The 11,869-nt window shown below is 49.4% G+C and overlaps 1 protein-coding gene across 2 annotated transcripts in view; it reads right to left on the reverse strand.

Annotated features, from left to right (window-relative positions):
- The window catches only part of LOC133768259 (tetratricopeptide repeat protein 38), a 50,875-nt gene extending 41,100 nt beyond the window's left edge, over window positions 1-9,775 (reverse strand). Inside the window, exons 1-2 of one of the 2 annotated variants that reach the window (XM_062202671.1) lie at window positions 9,411-9,775; window positions 9,021-9,071 (exon numbers count right to left, since the gene is read on the reverse strand). The gene's annotated coding sequence lies outside the window, so the exon portion shown is untranslated. The remainder of the gene's footprint in view (window positions 1-9,020; window positions 9,072-9,410) is intronic. The other variant, XM_062202672.1, reaches the window with a different exon arrangement.
- Window positions 9,776-11,869: the final 2,094 nt, after the last annotated feature.

An 11,869-nucleotide genomic window follows, 5' to 3' on the forward strand; every position in this document is an offset into this window, starting at 1 on the left:
AAAACTGGAATCCTGAGCTCAGTCCACATCTTCCCAGTGAGTGCAGGCACCCAGGTACTAGAGCTGTCACTGCCACCTCCCAGGATCTGCAATTAGCAGGAAGCTGGAATCAGGAGGCGGGGTCAGGCACTGATGAGCCCAGATACTCTGATGTGAGACCTGGGCATTTTAACTGCTAGGACAAAATGTCTGTTTGAAGTACTCTCCTGTGGAAACAGCTCGAGGTCAAGATGACATGATCAGGAAGCCAGAGGGATTCCATGGTTGTACAGTAGAGGTGCAGGGAAAGCCTCTTAGGTGGAAGGCACCGCAGGAAGGAAGGCAAGGTGAGAGCGTGCCAGGAATATTGCAGGATAAGACCTGAACCACCGGAACTGCTGACTGTGGGTGGGGGCAATGATGTGGGAAGAGGCAGAAGGACACAGAATAGGCCTTGGATCCTAAAGAGGGGAGTTAATTCTTCAGTCAGTTGAGGAGCCATGTAGATCTTAAGTGGGAGAACAGCGCTGTCCCCCACCAACACCCAAAGCCTTGGATTAGGTAAATTCTGTTGAATGTCTCATGCTTTTTCTACATCTGTTGGGATGATTACATATTGTTGCTGTCATGGACTGCATTCATGGGATTTGAGATGTTAAACTAGCCTTGCATTCCTAGGATAAAGCCTTCTTTATATTATTGAATTCCATTTGTTGTTACTATTTTTTTTTTTAACAGATTTTATGTTCTTGAAACTGGTTTGTAGCTTCCCTGTGATGGCTTTGTCTGATGTTATTGAGATAATCCTGGCGGTTTTGGTGTCTTCATAAAATCACTGAGAACGTGTTCCTTTGTCCTACAGATGCTGAGATAGTACGAACCTGACTTTTTCTTGTATTACTTTTTCCTTTAAGTGCTAACAGTGTTTGACTAGACATCTGCACCTGAAGGATCTTTATTTGTTCTTTTATTTCATTCCCAGGGTATGTTTCATTAGGAATTCAGTTTCCTTAGTAGATAAAGGGCTTTTGTAGCTCCCAGTTTTCTCCTGAGTTATTTTTTGATAATTGGTGCTTTTTAAAGAAATTTGTCTCATCTAAAATTTCAAATTTATTGCTAAATAATACCTCCCCTAAATTATGGTTGAAATCAAGTCTAGCTACATGCACAAAGCCTGACTCTGGCATTCCAGCCTCAGACATAAGGAGTCATTTGGCTGGGAGAGGGGCCTGCAGGGGCCAAAGGAATTTCCAGTCCCTTGCTGGGCATTTTACATCCTCCTAAACCTAACAAGCACATAGAGGGTCATTCCCATTTGGCTGTCACCCAGGAACTGGACTATAAAAACTGAACAACTTTGATCATCTGCGCTGCCCACCCTGCCTACGCTGCCTCCTGCAAGCACGCTAGGGGCTGACATCCATCTTCTCTTAGCACCACCCCAGTTTTCCAATTGGCTGAAGGCCCCCATAGGCAGATGGTCAACTGCCACTGCCCAGCTGGATGCTGGGAGGGAAGCAAGGTAAGGAAGTCACCGCCAGGGAGGAAGACCAGCGGATCTCCCAGAGACAAGGTGCGGAAGAGGTTGCTCATTAAAGAAAACAAAATCCCCAGCGGGTGGACTGTCCAGCATTGTCACAGACAAAAAGAAGGATTCCAACCAGAATAGACAGAAGCCATCCTTCATCATCACAGGCCTGCCCAGCTCCCCAGCTGTCACTGCCTCCTGCGACTTCCCAGGTCCTTCCCCACCAGGGCTCTGCCCACACGGCCTCCCTGGATAGGCCCAAGAGGCGAGCAGTGTCTCGCTCCTGGGCCCTGTTCAGGTGCACGGTTTTGTCTACCTTCTTGGCGGCCGAGTGGAGGCTCTTTCCTCTGACAGACGATGGTGCTTAGAGAGCTGCAGTTTGTTGGGGACTCTTTTCTGTGCCACTGCCTGGTTGGGAGGGTGGGCAGCACCAGGCTGCCCTGTCCAAGGACGAGATGAGGGCAGTGGCCCCTGTGACTGGATGAGGCCAACCTGGGCAGCAGAGCTGGGGAGAGTTGGGCCTGGAGCCTCAACCATGGAGAGCTGGATGTCCAAGAGCAGAGGCCCCACAAAGGGGCTGACAGGTAGTAAGTCTCCCTTTTATGTGACTTGGGGCTCTTCTCATTTTCCTGTTCTTTATCAAAGAGGCTCACTTTTAACTGTGACTCCTATAGGAATCTTTCTACACCCAGGCTCCTGGCGTCCTGGGGCTTGGCCATGTGGGCTGCTCTGTTTCTGCTGCTGCTCTCTATCTGCAAGGCCAGCAAGCGCGCTTCCTTGGAGACCTCCACGAACTTCTCCCAGCCAGGGGGCTCCATGCAAAGGGGCCTCCAGATGCTGGCAGAGGAGGTGGGCCTGGACTTGCTTGTTAGGTTCCACACTGGCAGTGACACATTTTCTTTATGCCCAACAGGCACACACACACACACACAAAACACTTCATTGTCCTCATTTGTACTATTTTTGGAGGAAAAATTATCAATATTAATACCAGTGACCTTTAAATGAAAGATTTAACTGAATGTGTTTATGCCCTAAGGCCAGGGAAGAAAACTCCTTTGTTTACCTTGAAGCAGACAATGAGATCAAATTCAGTATTTATATCAGCTGGGGCAGGCGCTGTGGTATAGTAGGCTAAGTCTCCAACTGTGGCACAGGAATATCATATTGGCAATGGTTCGTGTCTCGGCTGCTCCTCTTCCAATCCTGCTCTCTGCAGATGGCCTCTGAATGCAGTGGATGATGGCCCAGGTACTTTGGTCCCTGCATCCACATGGGAGACCCAGAAGAAGCCCCTGGCTCCTGACTTCAGAGTTGCCCAGTTCTGGCATTTGTGGTCATTTGGGGAGTGAACCAGCAGATGGGAAATCTCTGTCTCCTTCTGTCTGTCTGTAACTCTGCCTCTCAAGTAAGTCTTTGGAAAATAATTTTTTTCAAAATCACCCCAAAGAATAATGCCTGGGGTGGAAAGTGCACTGTTATTTTAGGGCTGACAAAGAGGAAAATATTACCAGGCCCTATACCTCTCCAAGCTAAGATGGAATTTCACCCAAAAGCATACACTGTCATCATGTTCATTTAGTCATATCTTACATGGAGCTCTACATTACATTACTGTAAGGTTAGAAACGCCTCAGGGTTTGGGTTTTCAAAACGGTAAGGCAAAACAGAGGCCAGCCTCATCAGAGACAGGATGCTTTATTGAAGCAGATAGGGGTGAGTCTATTCTTGTGAAGAGTCAGCACAGGGTGCCTGCAGGGCTGGGCTTTTATCTATTTTGAGAGGGAGCCTGGCAGCAGCGGGAAAGCTATCTTGGTGCTGGGGCTTTCTTCTGGATTTGCAAGGAGTCCAGAGAAGTCAAGTGTTCAGTCAAGTGTTCCTGCACTGGTGGTTTCAACAAGAAAGGAGGAAGTGGGAGAGGGTGATATTTTGTCAGCCTTATTGTCTGCAATTCCAGACCCCAGAGACAGAAAAAGGAAGAGGGACTTCGACGCTATCTGCCTACTTCCAGCTGAGGAGGAGAGGTGGGAGACCTCTAGAGTTCAGAGTCACCCTGAGAGTTTGGTGTATTTGATTGAACTGGTAGAGTAGCATCATGGTCTTAAACTGGTCTCGAGAGACAGCTCTGATGTGATTCTGTATGTAATTTTGGAACAGATTAAATTACATGGTCCCAATAGTAGAGCCACAAGGATCACCATGATGGGGCCAAGAGGAGCTCACCACGCCCATTCTCCCAGTGCAGGCCACCAATTTTTTTTTTTTTTTTTACCTCATGCTTGTGCTCTAATAGTCTGCCAGCACTCTTAACCTAACGGACAGGTTCCACTATGCTGTGCCATCAGGAGATCTAGTGCTCTCCTGTGTTGCAGGACCAGCGATGCCAGGAAGTTTATCTGTCCTTGTAAGGGGGAGGCCACCTCACTGGTGGAGGTTTTCAAAGTTTCCATCTGTTGGGCCAGTTGGTTTAGGGAGTGTTGAGACATCCCCAGGGAGGTAGCCCCTAGGCGGTACTTCCTGCTCCTAAGACTGTTAGGAGAGTAAGGCCAATAGTCGGGGACCACCTCGGTGTGGGAGGTGAGCCTATTCGGTATGTCGGTGCTGTTTTCTGGGAGTAGATAAAAGTTGGGAACAAGTTTAAAAGGCGCAGGGAGGATGGGCAGGGGTGATGCTTTTTAGAAACTATTGTGACACATGAAATGGGTGCCGAGGGGGCATTTCCACAGCTTTTGTGGTATGGTTAACAGTGATGGTGTTATTACAGTATCAGGGTAAGGCTGCTTGGGCAGTGTTGAGGATGATACAGCTGGTGGACTGTGTAACACGGGATGGGGTATAATAATAGGACACAGAATGGGTGTCTGCACTTGTGTTAAGTGATGTGGCAATGCGGCCCGGTGCTGAGAATCTCCATCCTCTCATTGGCAGGCAGAGCCAAAATCCTAGGCCAAGACTGATCCAGAGGATTGGAGGACAGCATGGGTAAGATTTGCTAGTTAAACAGACAGTGCTGGGGGTAAGTGAAAGACAGCGTTTACTTGCACGTAGCCTGTTTGGCCAGGGACTGGATTTGGACAGAGTCCTGACTCACCTACAGTGGTCATGGTTTTCCACAAGGATTTTTACTATAAGAATTATGTCCCCAGGATCCTTCTCTGTTCCATCAATATGGATGCTGGCACTCTGTCTGTCCTCAAATCCACTTAGGATCTTTGGTATTGGGAATGTTGTACATTACTGGGTTACATGCCCCATGCTGGAAGAACCTGAGGATGAATCCGGTTCCAGTTTAATATCTGGGTGTTAATGATTAGAATGGGCTTCTCAGCAGATCCACCAAGGGCAACAGTAGTAAGTAGGCTGGAGAGTCTTCTGTTGGACATCCATATTTGGCTTGGTTTCTACTTCTTGAAAGCAAATATATTTACACTTGTTGAATTAGAGCGTTCCCAATCTATTCCCCTGCATCATATTTTCCTTTATTTGCAGCTTAACAAGCATCTAACTGAATTATAACTGGCAGGAACCTGAGGCGGTGATGTTAGTGAGCATCAGGAGTACAACATTCTTGTCCTAATCTGAGACTGCCAGAAATGAGTGTGGTTGTGGGGAGAGGAAGAAGCCACCCTTAGTAGGGCGTATACCAGATACCAAAAAGGGGACATGTGGAGGATGGAATGAAAAACATGTGTCGGTATTGGTGAAGGATGAGACAGAGTGAGGGTGAAGAAGACAATCTGTTCCGGAGTGCAGTCAACAAACGTTCCCTGGAGCCAGAGATTGCTGACCAGGTGGCTGAGGGCTTCGAATGTGATTTGAGGTGTGGTCAGTCAAAGGTCTTACTGTAGATCTGTGAGGAAAGCATAGGGCTAAAGGCCATCAGGTCACATGGAGACCTTGAGATGGGTCCTGCTCACGAAGAGGAGTTCATTTGGTTGATCTGATTGAGGTGGGATTGGTGGGGGTGGCCACTCCTCCAAGGAGTCCCTTGCAACGGGAATCTTCTGCAGAGAAGAGTGGTCCTCACCCAAAAGTGGAACCAGCTCACCGCACGTTGGACCTCCCAGAGATCTCCTCTTACTCAGGGACAAAGGGAGGTGGGAATGGGACCAAAGTCTCCCTTAGATTCCTGGAAGTTTAGGACAATGGCTGTTCGTCACAGATCACACTGGGGAGATAAAGAATTGACCTCCAACCTATCTGATGGGCTGAGAACAACGTCCAACGTGGGCATGCAGCGATGAGATCTGGCAAAAGGTTCTTGCTGAATTGATTGGGAAATTGGGAAGTGCAAGCAGGATGAGAAAGTGAGTTTCTTTCTTTCTTTCTTTTTCTTTTTTTTTTTTTTTTTTGACAGGCAGAATAGACAGTGAGAGAGAGAGAGAGAGAGAGAGAGAGAGACAGAGAGAAAGGTCTTCCTTTTTCCGTTGGTTCACACCCCATGTTGCTGTAGCGACCAGTGCGTTGCGCCGATCAGAAGCCAGGATCCAGGTGCTTCCTCCTGGTCTACCAGGCGGGTGCAGGACCCAAGCACTTAGGCCATCCTCCACTGCACTCCCGGGCCGCAGCAGAGAGCTGGACTGAAAGAGGTGCAACCAGGACAGGACTGGCACCCCAACCGAGACTAAAACCTGGAGTGCCAGTGCCGAAGCTGAAGGATTTAACCTAGTGAGCTGCAGTGCCGGCCAAGAAAGTGAGTATCTAAGGCAGTTCTCAACTCCGAGGAGAGTCTGAAGAGGTGTCTCTCAAAGCAGTCAGGGTCAGAAAGGGAAAAAGAGACTGCAGGAAGGAGAAGGAAAGGGATGAGCAGAGACTGTTGGAGGAGCTGAAGGAGTAGAGTTGTAGGCAAAAGATTGAGGTGGTATCTAGTGGTGGTATGAAGACTGAAACCTTGAGATAAGAGAGGAGATTGCTCCCCATTAGGGGCATGGGAATTGCAGCGTTTACAAGGAAGGCATGGGCCCGAGTAAGGGAATCAAAGGTGCAGGGAAGAAGTGGGTTGATTTTTGTTTTGAGGGGGTGCCCAAGACTCCTTTAGTGGAGATGTTGGAGTGCAAAGTGCAGCGCCTGATGGGCAGAGCAACAGGTGATGAAAGAATTACAGGAAACACAAAGTAAAGAGAAGAAAATAAGGAACACGGGACTCTTGCCTGATAGCGCCAGAGTGCCACTTCTCACTTGCTTCTCGCTTTTATTGAGCTGTGCAGGGTTAATCAGGAACTGTCATTACTTAGGTTGTTTGGGTTACAATAACAGTGAAAATACAGATACTAGAAAAACCTATCAGTCTATACACATACATGAGTACAGAACATAGACTTAAAAACAAAACAATTAGCAGGGAACATGAACAACAAGCTTATACTCCATCATCTGGATACCAAGGTGCCATGCAGTCTGATAAATGTCATCTGATAAGCTTTAATTCACACCTCCCCTGGAAGGAGTAATTGATGGTTTACCAGATGTCCTGGTCATCCTGTGTGACTGTGGTTTGCCTACAAGTCATAGGCTTTGTTTCGCGAAGGCATGTTTATAAAGCTGTTCCCAAGGCACTCTAAAGGATTCCCAGAGGCCAGTACATGCAATCAGTGAGGTGGAAAGATTACAAGAACAAGCAAGGTTCCGCACAAGGGAAAGTAATGTTCAACAAGAATCAAGCAGAAGTTCAACAAAGGTAAAATGTAAGAGAAGTAAAAATTCCCTTAGAGCCCCTGTGTTCAGGACAAAAGAAAGTTTGTCTGGCCATGGTCGCAATGACCCGGATTCTATGGACAAATCGGAAGCGGTGACTGGGCTCAAGGAACCCGGGTTGTGTCATTGGAATAGTTGTGCTGGTGAGGAGTCAGAGTTGGGTATGTCACCAGGGGTGCCAGGGCATCTGCAGGGACAGTCTATTTTCCAATGACCCCATTGGCCACACGCGAGGCAGGCTTACATCGGGGGCCTCGAGTTGGGATAGAAAAAACAAAGCTTCCAAATTAGTCCCATGAAGCCAGCACATGACTAAAAACCGATTAATTTTGCTCAGTAAAGAAAGGACCAGGCTCACTTATTTCTACACAAAAATCCTTCTTCCTTCCTTCATTTCTTTTTTTTGACAGACAGAGTGGACAGTGAGAGAGAGAGACAGAGAGAAAAGTCTTCTTTTTCCTTTGGTTCACCCCGCAATGGCCGCTGTGGCCATCGCATTGCGCCGATACAAAGCCAGAAGCCTGGTGCTTCTCCTGGTCTCCAATGTGGTTGCAGGGCCCAAGCACTTGGGCCATCCTCTACTGCACTCCCGAAACACAGCAGAGAGCCTGACTGGAAGAGGGGCAACTAGGACAGAATCCGGCGCCCCAACCGGGACTAGAACCCAGTGTGCGGGCGCTGCAGGCAGAGGATTAGCCTAGTGAGCCACAGCACCGGCACATAACAATCCTAAACAAAAATATGAGCAGAGAGAATCCAACAAACATTGAAAGAATATTAATACAGTATGACCAAGCTCAGTTCATCTCAGGACCCTAAGATGGTTAAATTGCATAATGAACAGCAACCATGAGAAAACCATATGACTGCCTCCATATATGTGAAGAAGCTATGATAATGTTACCCATCTTCTCCACTTTAAAGGCCTTAATAAACACCTACAGACACGTTTCATCGCATAAGGAAATGGCCCTCTCAACCCAAAAGGCAGCATGAGGTTCAATCAGGGGGCTAAGGGTCATCGGGACACTGGAAACTCTACCCTGGTTCAGATAAGCCACCTCCTGCTGAGGGAACACACAGCCCAGGAAGCCCAGCTGGCTCAGCACAACAAAGGCACACTCCCATCTCCACTCAACCTGCCCCTCCAGGTGCCTCATGCATGCTCTGGCTGGTCTCCACAGCAAGAGACAGGGGAAGGAGCAAACCCCACGCAGGTTCTCAAAGACTCTCCCAGAAGGACCCAGCACACAACAGGCCTGCTTCACTGGCCCAGCGAGTCTCTGAGCCCAACCTCACTTCAAGTGCACAGAGAGCACAAGTCTCTCATGGATCCGGCAGCAAACATGGAAACGCTAAGGAACGGTGCCAATGACTTCTATGTACCTCTAAACGAACCCAAAGCTGCCAGGCTTATCGGAAACCTGGAGAAGCAGTCCCATTACACCAGGCACATAGTCAGAATCTCTCTAAGCACAATTATTTAAACAAACAAACAAACAAACAAACCAATTATTTTGGGAGACAAAGTGACAGAAAGACATTACATTCACTAGTTCACTCCCCACACATCTGGGGTAGTTGGGGCTTTGGGCAGGGCTGAAGCCTCGAGTCAGGAACTCAATCCAGGCCTCCAGCATGGATGGCAGAAACCCAACTACTTGAGCAATCACCACTGCCTCCCAGGGGTTGCATCAGCAGGAAGCTGCAGGAGCCTGGGCTGGGAAATGGACCCAGGCACTGCAGTGTGGGGCACGGTGTCTTAACCACTAGGCCAGACCCTGCCGGCACAGTCTTAACCCTGTTCTGACATACTCACCGGTCCAGTGAGACCAAAGAATGCAGCAGCAAAATCATCATGGGGCACATGCTATGATTAGAGAGACAAGGGAAAAAAACAAGAAAACCAACTGAAACTTTTACAGATAGTAAGAGGAGATAAGACATGGCTGACAATTAAATTATGACACAGCGATCAAGAGCTTTCCCATTTAGAAGACATAATTCAAACAATACTTCATTTAAAGCGGCAACAAAAAATACAAACAACAGAAAAATAAGCCAAACAAGAAATATGCAAGATGCAGATGAAGAAAACTTATCATATAGGCCACAAAAAATAAAGATAAAAGGTAGATTGTTCTATAACCATATTGATATAAACTTCATAACTCTTAGAAGAAATCAAGTTTGATACCTCATTACTTACTTGCACAAATTAAAAATGTAGACTCATTTTAAGAGAAAGAAATGAGTGGCGGCACCATGGCACAGTGGGTTAATCCTCTGCCTGCAGCACCGGCATTCTATATGGACGCTGGTTCTAGTCCTGGCTGATCTCTTCCAGTCCAGCATTCTGCTATAGGCTTAGAAAGCAGTAGAAGATGGCCCAAGTCCTTGGGTCCCTGCACCCACGTGGGAGATCGGGAAGAAACTCCTGGCTCCTGGCTTCAGAGTGGCACAGCTCTGGCCGCTGCAGCCATTTGGGGAGTGAACCAGTGAATGGAAGACCTTTCTCGCTGTCTCCCCCTCTCACTGTCTGTAATTCTACCTCTCAAATAAAATAAATAAAAATCTTAAAAAAAAAAAAGAGAGAGAGAAATGAAATCCTAAAGGAACAAGAAAAAAATCAGAAATGGCTTTGGAACCTGAGTGTGAGGAGGTCTAATCAGGAACTGGGGAGGAAGCCGACATCCTGGACAGCCTGGCTTGCTCGAGCACAAGTTACTCTGTGAGGACACCCAAGAGGCAGATGACATCGCTTGCTCTTGCCGGAGCAGCCAGAAGGGCAGAGATGAGAGAGACATTTCACTTCTCATACACCTGAATTTGGGAAGTCAATGCTTTCCTCACTTCCGGACAGTCTGGTGTAGAAAAATGAATCACGGACCAGGAGCAAAAGCATCAATCTTGTACTTGAAGAGCTAAAGTGACTCCATTTTAAAACAATAATAATAATTAAAAAAAAAAAAAACAGCCTCCATTTCCCATAGCAGACCGGAGTCCTTGTAAAAGCCAGTATTCAGGCATTCTGGAGATATCAAAGCTTATCAGGGAGAGATAGCTCCGTGGACCAAAGACAGCACAGTAGAGATTGCTAAACAAAGTAACTTTGTATGCAAAGCTTCCCTGCTATAAGCCCCTGCTGTAACACCCTGTACCCAAAGCTTTTGTGCTATAAGCCCCCGCTGATGTAGCCCTTTTTTCCTTTAAAAACTCTCACAAACAAAGACCGAACCCTCACTCCCTCTGCTGTGCCGGTTGGTTGGATGGGGGCCCTGTCGCGGCTTGTAACCCAAACAAACCTTGCTTTTGGTAGTTCGGTGTGATTGACTCTGGGGGTCTCGGCCGGGATCTAACAATCTGGGCACAACAGTACTCAGGGTTCCACGACTGACTCTGAGTGGGACTGGGCTGTCTGTTCCTTCTGCACCAGGTGCCAGGCAGAGTCCAGGTCCGTGGGAGCTGCCCTCAGGATGGCACGAGGCAGGGCGGTGAGAGCCTAACCTGCAGGTGGACACACCTCCAAGAAAATAAATCGTGCTTGCACTGAACATGTGCAGACTTATCTGTTATTAGTCCCTAGACCATACAGTGTGATAACTATGCTTGTAGCATTTTCCTTGTACAGCTATCACGTGATTTACAGTGCTCATGAAGATGTACACACATGATAGGCAAGTGCCACGTCCTTTTACATGGCGCTCGGGGCATCTGTGGATTTTGTACCCGCGGCTGGGGGTGGCGGTGTGTGTCCTGGAATCCATCTCCCAGACACTGAGGAGACTCACTTTCTGTGGTTGCACCGTCCTGTTGATAAGCAAACCAGACAAGGGCACGGCAGGAAAACACAGTTAGGACCAGGATCGCCCGCTGGCTCACTAGCTCACACACTCACGCAGTCCCCAGGATCCTACACAAGACGTAGAAACCAGTGACAGCCAAAAAGAAACCCTCGGGGCAGGCGGGCGTGCGTGTAAAAGAACCCTCCGGAACACAGGTGCACGGGTCTCCAGGCTGCAGGGCACTGAGGGAAGAAGCGGACAAGCTGAGCGCCCTGAAGGGCGCGCGGCACACCCGGCCCTACCTTCCTCCTCAGGGACAGCCATCTGCGCTTCGCCCGCCGGCCAGAGCGAGACAGGTCGCCGCCGTGCCCTGGGTCCACGGACGCAGCTGAGGAAGTCCCTGCGAGGAGGAAGGGCCGGGGTGAGCCGGTGCGGGAGCCGCGGGCGGCGCCGAAGGCCGCCCTGGGCCGAGCGCACCCCCGGGGCCGCCACCCGGAGCTGAGGGAGCAGCGGTCCGCCCGGCTGAGGCGACGGCGCGGAGAACCGAACGCCGGCCCTCAGGCTGGGCACGGTGGCTGTGCTCCTCTGCCCGGGCAGCTCCCGGCCTCCCGCGGGCTGCGGAGGCCCCGGCGCAGGCCAGGCCGGGCTCCGGGCGGCGCGAGGTCGCGTTCCGCACGGATAACCGCGTCCGCGTCCGCGCCGCGCCCGGCCACCGCACACCTCAGCGCCGCTCACCTCAGCCCGAGCGGCCAGCGACGAGCAGGCCCGGATACCCGCCAAGCATTTAAATGAGGCGACCCGCTGCGCCGATGCCGATTGGTCTGTTTCGGAAGGGTTGGCCGGCCCCGATGCATCCTGGGGATTGTAGTGGGAACGCCCAGGA

Source organism: Lepus europaeus, chromosome 10, assembly GCF_033115175.1.
Source record: "Lepus europaeus isolate LE1 chromosome 10, mLepTim1.pri, whole genome shotgun sequence".
Lineage (NCBI taxonomy): Eukaryota > Metazoa > Chordata > Mammalia > Lagomorpha > Leporidae > Lepus > Lepus europaeus.